Consider the following 14,024-nt stretch of genomic DNA (forward strand, 5'->3'; position numbering starts at 1 on the left):
TTCAGGTCAGCCTTGGTAAAGTTCAAGTAAATGTTTCCTGTCTTTAAGGCACAAGCTGAGACTAAAGGGTTTATCTATAAGTCTGAGTTGGAGAAAGAGTTGGATCAAAGCTAACAAGTCATGTTATCAAAACACAGATTGATTATTGTATGTAGATTTTCCTAGGCACAGCATAGATGGGTAAAAATCATCTCATTTTTCATTAAAACTAATGTTATTTACTCTTAGTAGCATCAACAATACCCAGAGCAAGTTCACAGTTGGCATGTTTGCTAGCACCAAAAAGCACCAGTAAGAGTACATCAGAATGGGCCTGAAAGGGAACTTAAGTGACTTTGAGTGTGAGCTGATCTATGTTTCAGAAATTGCTGATCTACTGGGAATTTCACTGACGACTATCACTTCGGTATATATAGACGAACCAGAAAAAAAGTTATTATCCTGCTGGTATCAGTTGTATGGATCAAAGAGTTGTTCATGTCATAGGTCAGAAGAGAACAGACTGGATTTTGGGTGACTCTGGCAACTGGGTCAGCCAAGAGATGTGGGCCATACCAACTCTAAAAGCAGAGTGGAGTGTTGTAGATAATGAACTACCGCAGAACACACTGAGATGCTCAGCTTTATTACCCAGCATAAACACCATGAAATGTATCCATTCTGACTTGTATCAACTATTCAGGCTGCTGCTGAAGGTGTGATGTTGTGGATGAAACCCTGAGCCCCTTATGGCTGACTTTTGTAGCAGCCTCTGTATTCTTGCTGACCATGTCCTTCTTTTTATCACTACTATGTTCCAGTGGATACTTCCAGCAGGATAATGAAGAAACCTACAATGACGGCATAATCTTGTTGCCACACAAAAGTAAGGGGTTCATGTTGTACTTGCACGATGTCCCTAATAAAGTAGGCAACAAGTGAAATGACAATAAAGTACGTAAGTCTCTATGAAACTGCAGATTGGAAACTATAATGCAATGCTGTGAGTGAGTACTAAAAGTACAGGTCTAAGAAACCGTGAGCCAGTAGTGTCTTAATAAACCAGCTCACTCCTTTCGCTCATTTCCCATGCTATTGGACACCGCCTACAGCAACTGCTTTAACATAGGAGGGAGAAAAAGCTGTCACTCTGGATTTAGCCTACTTTCCAACATGTGCCTTCATTTCAAAGCAGATGGCAAAAAAGGAAGAGTTGGGAAGGGGAGGCATATTTCCTAAGCTGCTACATTACAGAGTGGAGAGCTTTTCATGGACGAAGAAGACAGGCGTACGGTGACTTGAGAGTAGTTATTTCAAAGTGGATTAGACCCTTAATATTTTTGACATGATTTTCCAGAGTTTGCAGTTTTTGGATGTGTGTTTTCATCTCAGGTTAACGATATGGGGCAAGTGACTCATGGCAAACATATTGATCCGTCCAGCCAAAAATGACACCAAGTGACATTCGGTATACAAAGGGATTTAAGGGGTGAGAGGTGTGTGAATCAATCAAAAATATTTACTAAAGACCAAGAAATGAATCTAAGCAAGAGTACATCTGATTTCAAACCCCTATATTCCCAGCAGTAAACAGTTCCACACCGAGTTGATGAAGCTGTTCCTGTAAGGGGAGCAAGGTGAAGCAATCATCTCAATTGCAATCAAAGATACCCGTAATTAATTAACATGCATGCCCATGGTGGGTTAGGCAGATGCGCAATGAGTTTGGTAAATCATAGCACAAACAGGCACTCTTCAAGGACAATCATTAATCATCTGATCAGCCATCATGACAAAAGTCCTTGAGGTGTGTTTTTTTTTCTGACAAGTTAGCTGGTTTCAGTAACATATGTCGTGATTTCACTGCAGTATTATTGGGGATTTTTTGGAAAACTACTTTACGTTGTTGGTTTTTGCACTAAGACTTGGCTAAGAGATTATATCCCTGAATCAGGAGGACACAAACGCATGCAACAGGACCCAAGGGCAGAGGAGCAGGGTGGAGGGGATGATGTAGAATCATTGCGTCTCTCTCCTGAAAAAACCAGGACGGGTCGACTCCCCTCGTAAAACCATCGATTAAATCTTCAACATGATGATTTCACCACATGTTCCATGCCAGTACTTCAGCTATCATCATTAGAAAGAAGAAAACTGGCTGACAGAAGCAGGGGAGTAAATAAGAACATGTTATCTCCAACTTCCACGTATGGTCATTTCTTTATTTGTGTACCGATTTTGATGATTATGATGTGATTCCTCTAAATAATTTTGTACAGAAATGTTCCATTATAGCCTATACAATTCAACTACATTTTTGGATTCCCAAAGAGAAATTCAATGTTATCTTAACTCCTATCATCCAAGAGTCGTGGAAGGTGATGCTGTGGGTAGAAGGATCTCCAGCAGCAGTCAGTCTTGCAATTAATCTGAAGAAGCTTCTGACTGAAAGTACTGATACCCTGTGAAAGCCTAATGACATGCTAAAGGTTATTATCTGGGTTAGAAACAACAATTTTGTTGTTCGTTTACATGTCCTGGTTGACACCATTAATTGTTGGCAAGGAAGTGCTAATCCACTTCACTTGTTGTGACCTCTCCTCTTTAAACATCTGTCTGACTGTATGGTTGGGAAGCAATAAACAGATGGTACCTGAATAAATATGCATCTATACCCACAGCAATATTAGACAGATTAGTGATGGGCTGTACTAGTTTAGAGTTAGTAGCTGTTGACAAGTTGCCAGTTTTAATATTTTGCTGATTACGTCAACTGTTGGTGAGCATCTGTCAGACAACCATCAGCTTTCAGTTTATGCTAAACCCAAGGCAATGTGACCACAGTTTCAAATGGATGAATTATACTGCTTAAAATTTAAAGATGTAATGCAAAAACAGCAGTATTTTTTATCGACCCAACTGTTATTACTATTCATATGCCACATTTCAAAAGATTTTCACTGAAACAGTAAAACTGAAGATTATCCCGAGCTCTGTCCTGGACAAACAAAAGACAGACAAAAACATATGTAGCTAGAAATGACTTTCACCTCTCACCCTTCGAGTAGGGACTGCCTGCAGAATTCACAGAAATCAATAAATCATCGCTACAAGCATCACTCTCCGCTTCCACAGCAAAATCTCAGCAAGAAACAGCATCCCCCCTCCAAATCCCACAATATCTCCTCACTAGTCCAGCAACAAATATATATGTATAAAAAAACAGTAGATAGATGCTGCAGTAGTGTCAATAAGCCTGGATGCAACAATCATTCCCACCAGGCCAGAGTACACACAAGGTGTCAGCCAAACAGGAGAGGTGTGGTACGCACACCGAGAGCTAGGTCATTATTTGGATAGAGGAGCTGGAGTGGGAGAGTTGAGAGCTTAATGCTGTTTGAACATGGATCTGGCCAACTCTATTACATACAGCAGAGCTGACAGAGTAATGGAATATTTGATCAGAATGCATAAGACACATCATCACCAATACCGTGTGGCTAATATCCGCATGCTGGAGAAGTCAACTGATATTTGGCAACAATCTTGAGTGAACATTCGTCTGAGAGAGTGGCATGATTAAATAAATAATTGCTTTTTCTCCGGGACAGATTCACTTCCAGGGCAAACGGCACGCCTCATTCCAGTACAGTTAGGTGAGGAACCCAAATATTGGTGGGCTTTGAAGGTAAGGATGTTTGGTTAAATCAAACGCACAAGACCATTAACGACCACAGGTTCACATTAATGAGATGAGATACTACCAATATTTTTAGAAAGACACTATTTATTTTTTTTGTTCGTTTTTTTTGAGTTGCAGATTTTTCTGTGAAACATGATAGCAAATTATTCACCAGAAATCAGTCTATGCACTGATTTTCCAATAAAGCATATCTATAATACTCACAACAAAGTACAAAATACCTAGGTACACCATTGGCTGTCATTTGCAACGCAGCCAATCCAGGAGCACCATTCATTTTCCTTGGCTGAACCCCCAAGAGCGGAGATACGAAAGACCACAAATGGTTGTATCAAAACGGTTTCCAACGCACATATTGACACATATTAATGTATGTTTGATCTGTTAAAACAGGCAGTCGAGTGTTTTAGAGGGAAAAAAGGAAAATACTTTTTTATTGCCCAGATGAAAATTTATTGTAGAAGAACAACAATTTCCTGAGCGTTCAGTATAAGTTACTTATACCAAGCAACAATTGAAAACTATGATTTATTTTGGAAAGTTACTGCAAGGTAAAAAAAAAAAAAGAAGAACTTATTAAAACTAGCAGACAAAATAAAACAGATGTGGCCCCAATTGCACCATTATTTCTCTATTAAGTCATTGTACTATTCTAATGTCTTGACAATTAGCATCCAGCTAGTTATTACTGTGCATCTCCACCTCTGTTTTGTATGCATGGACATGTTCATGCACGTTTTGTTTTGTCTCTTCGGTAGCATGTGTGTGTTTGTGTGCACCAACACACCATTGTATGTTAGCTTAGCATGTGCGCACGGTAAGATGTTACTGCGATAACGGAGAAGACAAACGATCCATTGGGTCTTATCAGAGAAGTTATCACGCTGACTAAGAGAAATTACACCTAGTCAAATAAACCCTAGATAACATCTCAGTCTAAACGCTACATTACTAACTTTTTATTCCCTCCAAATACACACCCAGCTCAGACAAAGCCCCGAAGCCAGCTTCGCTATTTAATGACTCAATAGATTGGTCGATATAACAGCCACTTGTATACTCAGGTGAACTTGCCTGCTGTGGTGAATACATAGCTTGAGTTTATAGCTCTCAGTTAAAATAAATGGAGCAAAACCAGAGGTAGAATACAGCAAAAAGACCCCCCTGTTCAATACAGACATAAACATCGCTGTGTTCAGAGGCGAGGCATGTGCACACACTGAGTAGCAAACAAAGAGTACAGGTCAGAAGATTTACTATGCAACACAAAACACTACAGCCCTGCCAGGAATTCATGCAATAGAAGATTTAAAAACAGCGTCCCAAAAGAGCAGCAGGTGAATCCAATGTGATTCTTTTCTCTTAAATCGCTTTGATTCTCTTTGGAGTAAGGCAGCACAGACCAACCATAAATCAGATGTAGCCGACATGCCTACATAAAAGGACTACAGATACCAAAAGAACACTATTTAAAAAGAATGTTCCATGAGAATGCATGTTTTTCCACAAGTGTTTGCATCTGCAAACCCTTACTAAAGGGTTTGGCTGTTTTTCTGATGTAAAAAATAGATCAAGATCAATAATCTTTGACAAAATACGGAATAAAAATGACCCCCAGGTTTGAGCTGTGGAATCCCTCCATCACCATTACATTGTTTGCCTGGAAATGTCACAGTATTAAATATTAAAACCAGCTCCTCCTTTCTTCCACTCTTGATAAGGAAGTGGCTTTGCAAAACTACACAATCAATCTCACATATGTAATAGGTCAGATTTTAGTCATAATTGTTACCCTTTCTTACTATGTTTAAAAATAAGACGAATACAAATAAGGAACAATTCATTTCTGATTCCCATTACTTTTAGTTTGTGCTTTTTTGTCATCTTTTCTTTCCACACTTATGTTTACACTTCTTGTATCTACATTTCCTGACAAATTACATATTACAAAAAGAAAATAATACTTTTAATCCCTTTTAGTCCTTCCTCTACACTTCTTTCCAGAAGTCTGCCAACATGATGACAACACTATGTCACGCCACATGTTGAGAGAACTGTCATTTTCATGGAACTTCATGTTAGTATGACGACATGTGGAAGGACGCGTTCAGTGACCACGTGACTGCATTTATGTGCCTCAGGGAAAAGCACAAAATTAATCTGGTCTATAAATATACAGTTCTACTTAGTTGGAACTCAGAAATACCTGATGACTTTAAACATCAAAACAAGTTAAGCTAATCTGGTACAACGGTGATTTACCACTCTGGTCACAGTCTCTCAGTTTTAGCGTCCTATGTAGAAAAAGAACAACATCAACAAATGTTTTTATGCTGTAATATCAACCTCAGTGGCAGTAGGAGCAACAGTGGAGTGGAAAAACCCACATTCACAGTGACAGTTTAACCAAAAATGCTAAGGTTAATCACAGCAGGCACGAAGCCCCCTCCAACAGATGGTCTGCATTAATGCAGACACCCATCATCCTCAAAGCGGGTAAAGTCAATCTGGATCCACTAGGAAACGATAATTAACTTTTAATTCAGAATAAAATTCTTGTTTTATTAAGATTTGCTGGTTAAATACATATAAAAAAGTACATAATTCTAATTATCCACTTAAATTTCAGCATTTTTGACATGCCCCTTTTATTTAGAATCAACTATTAACAACACAACATGACAAAGCAGTAGATTTTCTGTTCCAAAGTTATTCAAATGATATAAAGCACACATGGAGAATTTCATAGTATCACTGACAGAATCGTTTTTGGTCTTCTATAAAAGACAACCATCTCCATTCAGCATAACAGCAGGAGGAGAGTCATTTGCTGATCAAGGCGCTGCAGAAATAAGAGTTGCAATTACAACAGGTTTTTCCTCTCCGGGAGGCTAATGATAATTAGAGACAAACTACTGTCCGTGCATCCATCACACTGCAGGAAGCCAAATAATAAACTACTGTATGAGAGCATCCTATTGTCTTAAGATACACATGAGCACCAACTCTTGGAGTGATTTAAGCTGTTGTAATGTGTTGTTAGGGAAGAAAAGTAGTAGGATTAAGTCAAGGCAACAGATTTGGTGATTACACACAAACAGGCATCCTGGAAAGCTGATGCTGCTGCAGCAAAAATAAAACAAACAAACAACCAGGTTAACATATATGATGCATTTTGTCATCTTTCCCTTGCTAATTTGTCTAAGAACAAAACAAGCATCTCTGTAAATTATATAAACATTGAAACATTTATTTTAGTGCATAAATTTAAAAATATATAGCTTTTAAACATATTTATGCTATTGATATTTAGATTTTTTCTGTTATTCTTGAGAAACCTGTCTATATAAACTCCCTCTGGTTATTCATATCACAAATCCAGAGCAACGACATTCCACACAGCTGGGAATTTCTTAAAGAAAGATGGCAGTGAGGGATGACAGGCGTCCTGCATTGATGTCAGGACTACCCATAAATCGGCACTGGAAGTCTCTCCATGTCGTTCTTTTCAAAACAACAATGGCAGACAAAGAAGATGGAGCAATCTTGTTGTTGAGCGAGCAAATGCTTCAAATTTAAGTACCGGTAGTATCTCTTGTCTTGTAGTCTGAAGTCATTGAGTGTTGTTTCTGCTTTTAACTCATGCTGTTCGTGACATATGTCATTACATTGGTCGCTTGACCTGCAAGCCTATAAGTCAGATAACACTGGACTGTGACTACCTTACTTTACAAGTCAAAGGTGCTACAAATGCAGACTGACTTCCAACCCCTGCAAAACACATGGAGGCTACAAAAAGCCCCCCTAATACTACTTTGAAAGAGCAAGAATCTCATTTCAATCGCACTTTTTCCTTCCAGTAAACTTTGCAGTAATATACAGCACTTTGAACTGGTGATGCACTGATCGATCAGCCGGTCTTATTTCCTTAATGTTGGCTGATCGACCGATAATTAGTTGTGAAACTAATCTTATCCACCTTTGCGAAGGTCAGAAAATCATCCGCTTTCCCTTTTTTGCTCTGCAGTGAAAAAGGAGATTCACCCATCAAGTTATGTAAAAACCTTTCATTCATTTATATTTGAGAGCATTATATTTTGATGTATTTTAATAAAATAAGACTGGAACATTGAAGGTGGAGTGACATTTAACAACTGGCAATGTGCACCCATACTCAGCTAAAACAGCAGTATCACTTTAAACCAGCTGTTCAATGACTATGGGTGTCGGTGATAATGACCACATGACTGTGAAGTGAGTAGTTTTTTTTTCCAAGACTGTGGAGGCCACAGAACAACAATTCTTTTTGAAAAATCATTGTTATTTCCTAGTACTAACTTTCTGACATACTATTTATTTCACTTTATACAAATGTATCTGTTTATAACTACTGTGTAACTCTGGCTAGTCTCTTAGCCATTGCAAATCAAGGTAAAAATAAAGCAAGTAAGCGACAAGCATGCATAAACCAGCGTTTTGAGCTAGATCTTTAAATTCTTATCATGATGCTAATTATAAATGAGCCCTATACGTCTGCTGACAGTCTGATAATAGGGTTTCTCTGCAGCAGCAGCGAGTCATTATTCCACTCAGCGTTCCACTATCTTTCGAAGGCCATCAGTCACCGGGAGTCACAACATTAACTACTTGATGAGCCCTCAATCAAAAGACAAGCTCATGCTGCTGTCATCTAAATAAAACCTAACCATTCTCACTTTGTCGGTTTCCACCTCAGGCGTATCTTTTTTGCAGATTCCAAGGGGCAAACGGAGGAGTAAAGCTTGTTTCTTAAACTCAATTTTGCTCAGTTTTTTTTGGAGCGTCGACGGGGTTCATTACACTTCCAGTAACAGATCTTAAGTATGCGTTATTGCAGTTAATTAAGCACATTTGTAAGGTTTTAATTGTTGGGTAGCAGGCAGGAGGGGATGAAAATTAGTGTAGGGATATGAAGAAAAATAGAATATGCAATCGTTCACATTCCTCACCATCGCCCACTTGGGCTGTCTCACACGGAGAAGCTGGAGATGAAACTCCGGGGCGACAGAGTGAGAGCATATTATAAAACAGCATGGTGGCACAGCGAAATTACACATTATGCCTTCGCATCCCTTAAGAAAATTATTCAATTACGCTTTCATTGCATTTGTTGATGCAAGTGTGCCTGAAAAACAAGTCTCAGTGGCAGCTGGGAATAGCGCGCTAACAGAAGGAGGGAAAGCAGAGGGCGAAAAAAAAAAAATCCACAGATGGAGGTCGAGTGTCTTTATTTTGAAGCTGACTGAAAGGCATGGAAAATTAAGTGATGCATGTAGGACGGGTGCAATGGAAGATGAGCAGATTGAAAGAGGCAGGGGAGAAAGACAGGATCTAAAAGATCATATTTGCACTGTGTGACATGCCAGGGACCTCTTGTTCTCAATACTTCATGGAAAGATGCTCTTTACTTTTTTAGCATGAAAATATTAACCATCTTTTAGGGATTTGGGGAAGAATCACTGAATTATTAGCTGTTGCTAAGTAAGCCGACTGAGCTAATATGCACTTGCAAAACTTTAAAAATTTTGGGGAATGTTAATATTGATGTTGAATAAATCAGTTCCAGTCTGAGGAATATGTAGAGCAAAACTCAAGTTAGCGATAAAGGAGTCAGGAGCTCTTTCAGACAAATCTGTGTCCACAGTTTTGCTAATCAAATGCACTTGAGGAACTAGAGCATGTCACAATGTTTTAACCTGTTCCTCCAACTGTCAAGTATGGTGGTGGAAGGGTGATGATGTGGGCTTGTTTTCTAGTTTCAGGATTTGAACACCTTGCAGTCACTGAATCAACAGTCAACTCCTCTGTATGTCAAAGAATTCTAGAGTGAAAGTTGAGGCCAAAACAACAAATCAAAGCATTAGAATGGCTCAGTCAAAGTCCACAGCTTAACCTCACAGAAATGCTGAAGAGGGTTGTGCAGAACCAAAAATCTCGACCTCTTTCTTATTTTTCCAAGTGTAAGTAAACAGGTCAACAGTGATTTGAGATTACCTTCCTGAGTTTTAGTGTTCTTTGATACTGTTTATTAACAATGTTAGGTCAAATTTCATAACAAACTGAATAAATAGAATTTTTTTTTTTTTTTACAAAATTCCTTGGCCAATAAAGTTGATTCAGACACAGCACACACAGTGTTCCCATTGACATGACAGCAGTGTCCCATTCTGGGAATTTCCTTTTGCCTTTGTCATCTCTAATAACGTTATCTTCACCTACCTGTCTCTGCTCTGCTTCTTCATCCCTTACTAGTTTCCACGGATCATAAAAAAGGGGGCAAAGGGCAGGACTTCTCAGGACATTTGAGTCACAACAGACAACAGTTTATATTTCAAGATAAATGGAAGTAGCCTACTTTCAAACACAATTACACTTTGTAACTTTGAGAGCATCCAAGATGTCCAAATCCATCAGTCTGGAGTGAAAGAACACATTTAGTTAGCAATGCAGTTTCTAAACTACTAGAAAATGAGGCACTCTTCCTAAGGGCATAAACACGTTCAGCCACATTACTGCAAAGTTAGAGTGAATTTAAATCTCACAGGATTAAAACGCCTTTATGTTTAGACATAAATATCAAAATGATATTCAAGCTCTGGGCTAAGCAATACCAAGTTCTGATGTTGAAGTAACCAAGTTCCCGCTTTAGGTGGTCCTTCCAGTGTGCTTATCTTGAACAGAAGGTATCATAACCGAGAAATGTTACTGCTATGTAGCTGAAATATTAGCAGAAAAAAAATTATTTATGTAATACTGTTTTCCCATCAGTTTGTAACCCATACTTATGTAACATTTGCTGCAAATACAGTCTTTGGTTTGGATCCGTTGACACCTGAACAAACCAATCAGTTTGCAGATCAGTACACACCCTCATGTGTACTGTTCCATGAGGATGTGCATTATGGTTTTTTATTAACTATGGATGGACAGAGTGATGACAATCAGCTGACTTTCTGCTTGATCAAAATTGACCGTTGATCAGAAAGCCAAAGATCCACCTTTCAGTGTGGACTTTATTAATGTGGTACATGGACTAATTGTTATTCATTTTCAGTAACAGTGTTACTAAAAGGAAAAAGTATGTCTGAAGTTCATTCAGGCTGCGAGAGAGAGAGAGAGCAATACTTGAAGAAAGCAAGATGGACGAGTGGAGTGAAATTTCCTGGCTTTTATTCCTCTGAGCTTTTAAGTTTTTCCTGTAATGGAACAAGTTGGATTTGCAAATCTCAAACTGAGCATGGATCTACAATCTCTGCTTGCATAAACATCCTGTCATAAAGCATAACATAAAGATATTCAGAACAAGATAAAGTCAGTGCCAATTGAAGAGCTTGGCAATGATATACGCATTATGTAAATAAGGCTGCAAAGAATGGAATGATACCAGAATGGGAGCATTGCATGGGCAAGGATAGTTGGCATACTTTGGGATCTTGATAAACACTTTGATAAGATAAGGATTTTAAACACTTAACCTGCATTGACTTGGAGTAGCTTTATTTGCTGCCAATCACAAAAAGTTTGTTTAACCTTTGACTGAGCAACCAGAGGAAAAGCTTACCTTGGCACTCTGCTGTTTGCTGTAAGAGCTGACTGTTAAAGCAATCTACTGTGTTCCTGAGTACAGGTGATGAAGTGCCACAGACAGGCTGAGATCGAGCAATTTGCTCAGCTTTGGGAGTGAACCAGCACTTAAGCCTCAGCTGAGCCGTGCGCGTTGTATAGTGTATATGAGTGTTTGTCGAAGGCAAAAGAAATGCTGCACTAAATCCATTCGGCTCTTGTTGTGACTCCTGCCCAGATATCTGGATGTGTTGCCAGGCTTTAACAAACAGGCTCTCTCTGCTATCAGCCTTACTTATCACCCCGTCACACTGTATGGGGAAGATAAATCTAGGCAATTAAAATTTAAATTGCTGTGTGCACTGCCATGACTTCCTTCTCTCTGTGTGTCTCTGCATCTCTCACCGGCACCAGCTTGGACCGCTTCAGCACCATGTTGGGAATAAAAATAATAGAAACGTGTAGAAATACTGTGCATCCCATTCAAGGTTGAAGTTGATTCTTTTATTCATTATGCTTGACTGATTTGATGGATGGATGGATAAACTTTTACAACTTGTAAATACCCTGTAAATCATAACCCTGATAAAACATAGTGTTTATATTTCATATCGCCTCTTGTATTATTCCGATATTAGCGTGTGTGCATCATGAAAGAAGAATTTGACATTTTCTGCAGATTGCTTGCATTTGCAAAACTCGTTCAAGCTGAGATGATTTAAATAATGCAAAATCTATTCAAAAATGTTTCTATGCTTGTCACATAAATGTGCATAGAACACGCCGGGCATTCCTAAGCAAGTTAAAAGTCTACACCCAAAATGAAGACCAACTTCTCATAAATTCTCAACCAGGGATTATTTAAAGATCCTGTAACTCAGAAGAGACGGAAGTTTTCCAGACAGAAGACTCTTAGAGCAGCTGCTTTACAGATAGATAAGATCTAAGTAGAACTAAGTACAGACATTAATTGTGGTAGAACAATCAAAATGTTACTCAATCAACAATAGATTCTGAGTGAGAATCTGTTGAAGATCTAGTGAAAAGTGAGAACATCTGTTTATGCTAAACTTTAACAGGAAACAAGTCATGTAGAAGGACAATGTGTTAATTTAACATAGATGAGTTTTTAAGATTGATCCAATGAAAATTTTCTGAAAAAGAAACTAAAAGATGCAAAGAAAACCAACCAGTATTCAGTTGACTCTTTTCTAAATGGGAAATATTGATCATCTTTTAGTGGCAACATTTATAAACCTTATAAATATACACTTTATTGTGAATCAATAAGAAACCATTAAAGGACTTGGCCAAGCCATAAGCATAAAATATTAAAAATATAAACACATTTTAATATCTTAAATCCTACATACTTTTAAAAATATATTTAAAAGAAAAAAGATCAAAATGGCAAATTGCAGAATAAACAAACTCTAATGCCACAGATTCAGATTCCTTCATATTCAAAGATTCATTACTGCACACATCCACACAGCGGTTTTGTAATATCTCCCTCCTGGGAAGCAGGATGCCATATTCATAAGGTGAGATCAGTAGTACATTTATGGAGTGGTTTTAAATAGTTAGAGCAAACTAACAGCAGAGGTAGGTATTCTGAAACATATTGGCATGTGGTTCACAAAAATACACAGCAGAAAGATATTTATCAAGTGTTATAAGTAAATTCAACAAAGAAAATGTCTTGGGTTCATATAGTTAAAGTGAACTTTTACAAGAAATTCTACCTGGACCTTCATGCATCGTTATGGGCTGTTCTGGTCAAACACAAAAGCCACTTCTCCTTTTGTTAAAGGGAACTGAGAGGGACAGGAATTTGAAAATAGCAATCACATAAAAAATAATTCAGTGCCTCAGGCAAGATCAGCACAACACCTCACCCTCTGCTTCTGTGAAATGCATCACTTCCAGGGAAAGGTAACATGAAGGAGGGACATGATGCATGCTCCTTTGACAAGGAACTCAAACTCTGGTAACAAGTGCTCCTTGGATCTTCTTGTGAAAATGACAGCAAGGTAGTCCCAACAGTGTCCGTAAAAAGGGAATGTGTATGCACATGACAGCAAAGGTTGAGAAGGGTTGAAAGGAGACCTACCGGTATTTTCTTACAGAGCATGATTTATATGTATTTAACTATCATTTTAATCTGGGATTTATCAAATTCTCTTACAAAAAGTTATTGTTGTAAATTCTTTCAGTCTCTACTTGACTTAGCATTTATAATGATACATGTTAAAGTACAAACATGTTAGCCATTAAAAGGTTTGAGGTTAACAGTGTAATAAATTTTAATGTTGGACAGTGTCAACAATTCCAGACTTTTGATGCAGTTTGAAAAGTTTTCTTACTAACTGTGAAAAGTTAGAAAGTGAAAGAACTCCATATTTTAGGTGAAAAACAGATATTTTTTTTTTTCTCAGAGCACATTTGAAATATTTGAAAGAAAATGCAGCTTGGGAAGATGAGATAGCATAATGCTACTTGACAGGCTATTGGCTGGAGTCTGCAAGTAGCTGGAGCAGAGCCAAGATGTTTTCCACTGCATATTAAAGGTACAGTTGGTGTTCAAACTATTAAAATAGGCAGTTACAAAGTAAGTGTTTTTAGAAGGAGTCTCAATTATTTGTGCATTTCAGATATTCTTAGAATAGATCCATGCACAAGGGCTAGCTAGCTTAGGAAATTGAATTATGCTAGCAATGAATGATAACATTGGCCAGTG

General features: G+C 38.1%; 1 protein-coding gene across 11 annotated transcripts in view; it reads right to left on the reverse strand.

The window, feature by feature from the left end:
* vav2 (vav guanine nucleotide exchange factor 2) overlaps positions 1–14,024 on the reverse strand; it is a 220,561-nt gene that overhangs the window by 174,920 nt on the left and 31,617 nt on the right. The gene's annotated exons all lie outside the window — the stretch shown is intronic.

This window comes from Xiphophorus maculatus, chromosome 8 (assembly GCF_002775205.1).
Source record: "Xiphophorus maculatus strain JP 163 A chromosome 8, X_maculatus-5.0-male, whole genome shotgun sequence".
Lineage (NCBI taxonomy): Eukaryota > Metazoa > Chordata > Actinopteri > Cyprinodontiformes > Poeciliidae > Xiphophorus > Xiphophorus maculatus.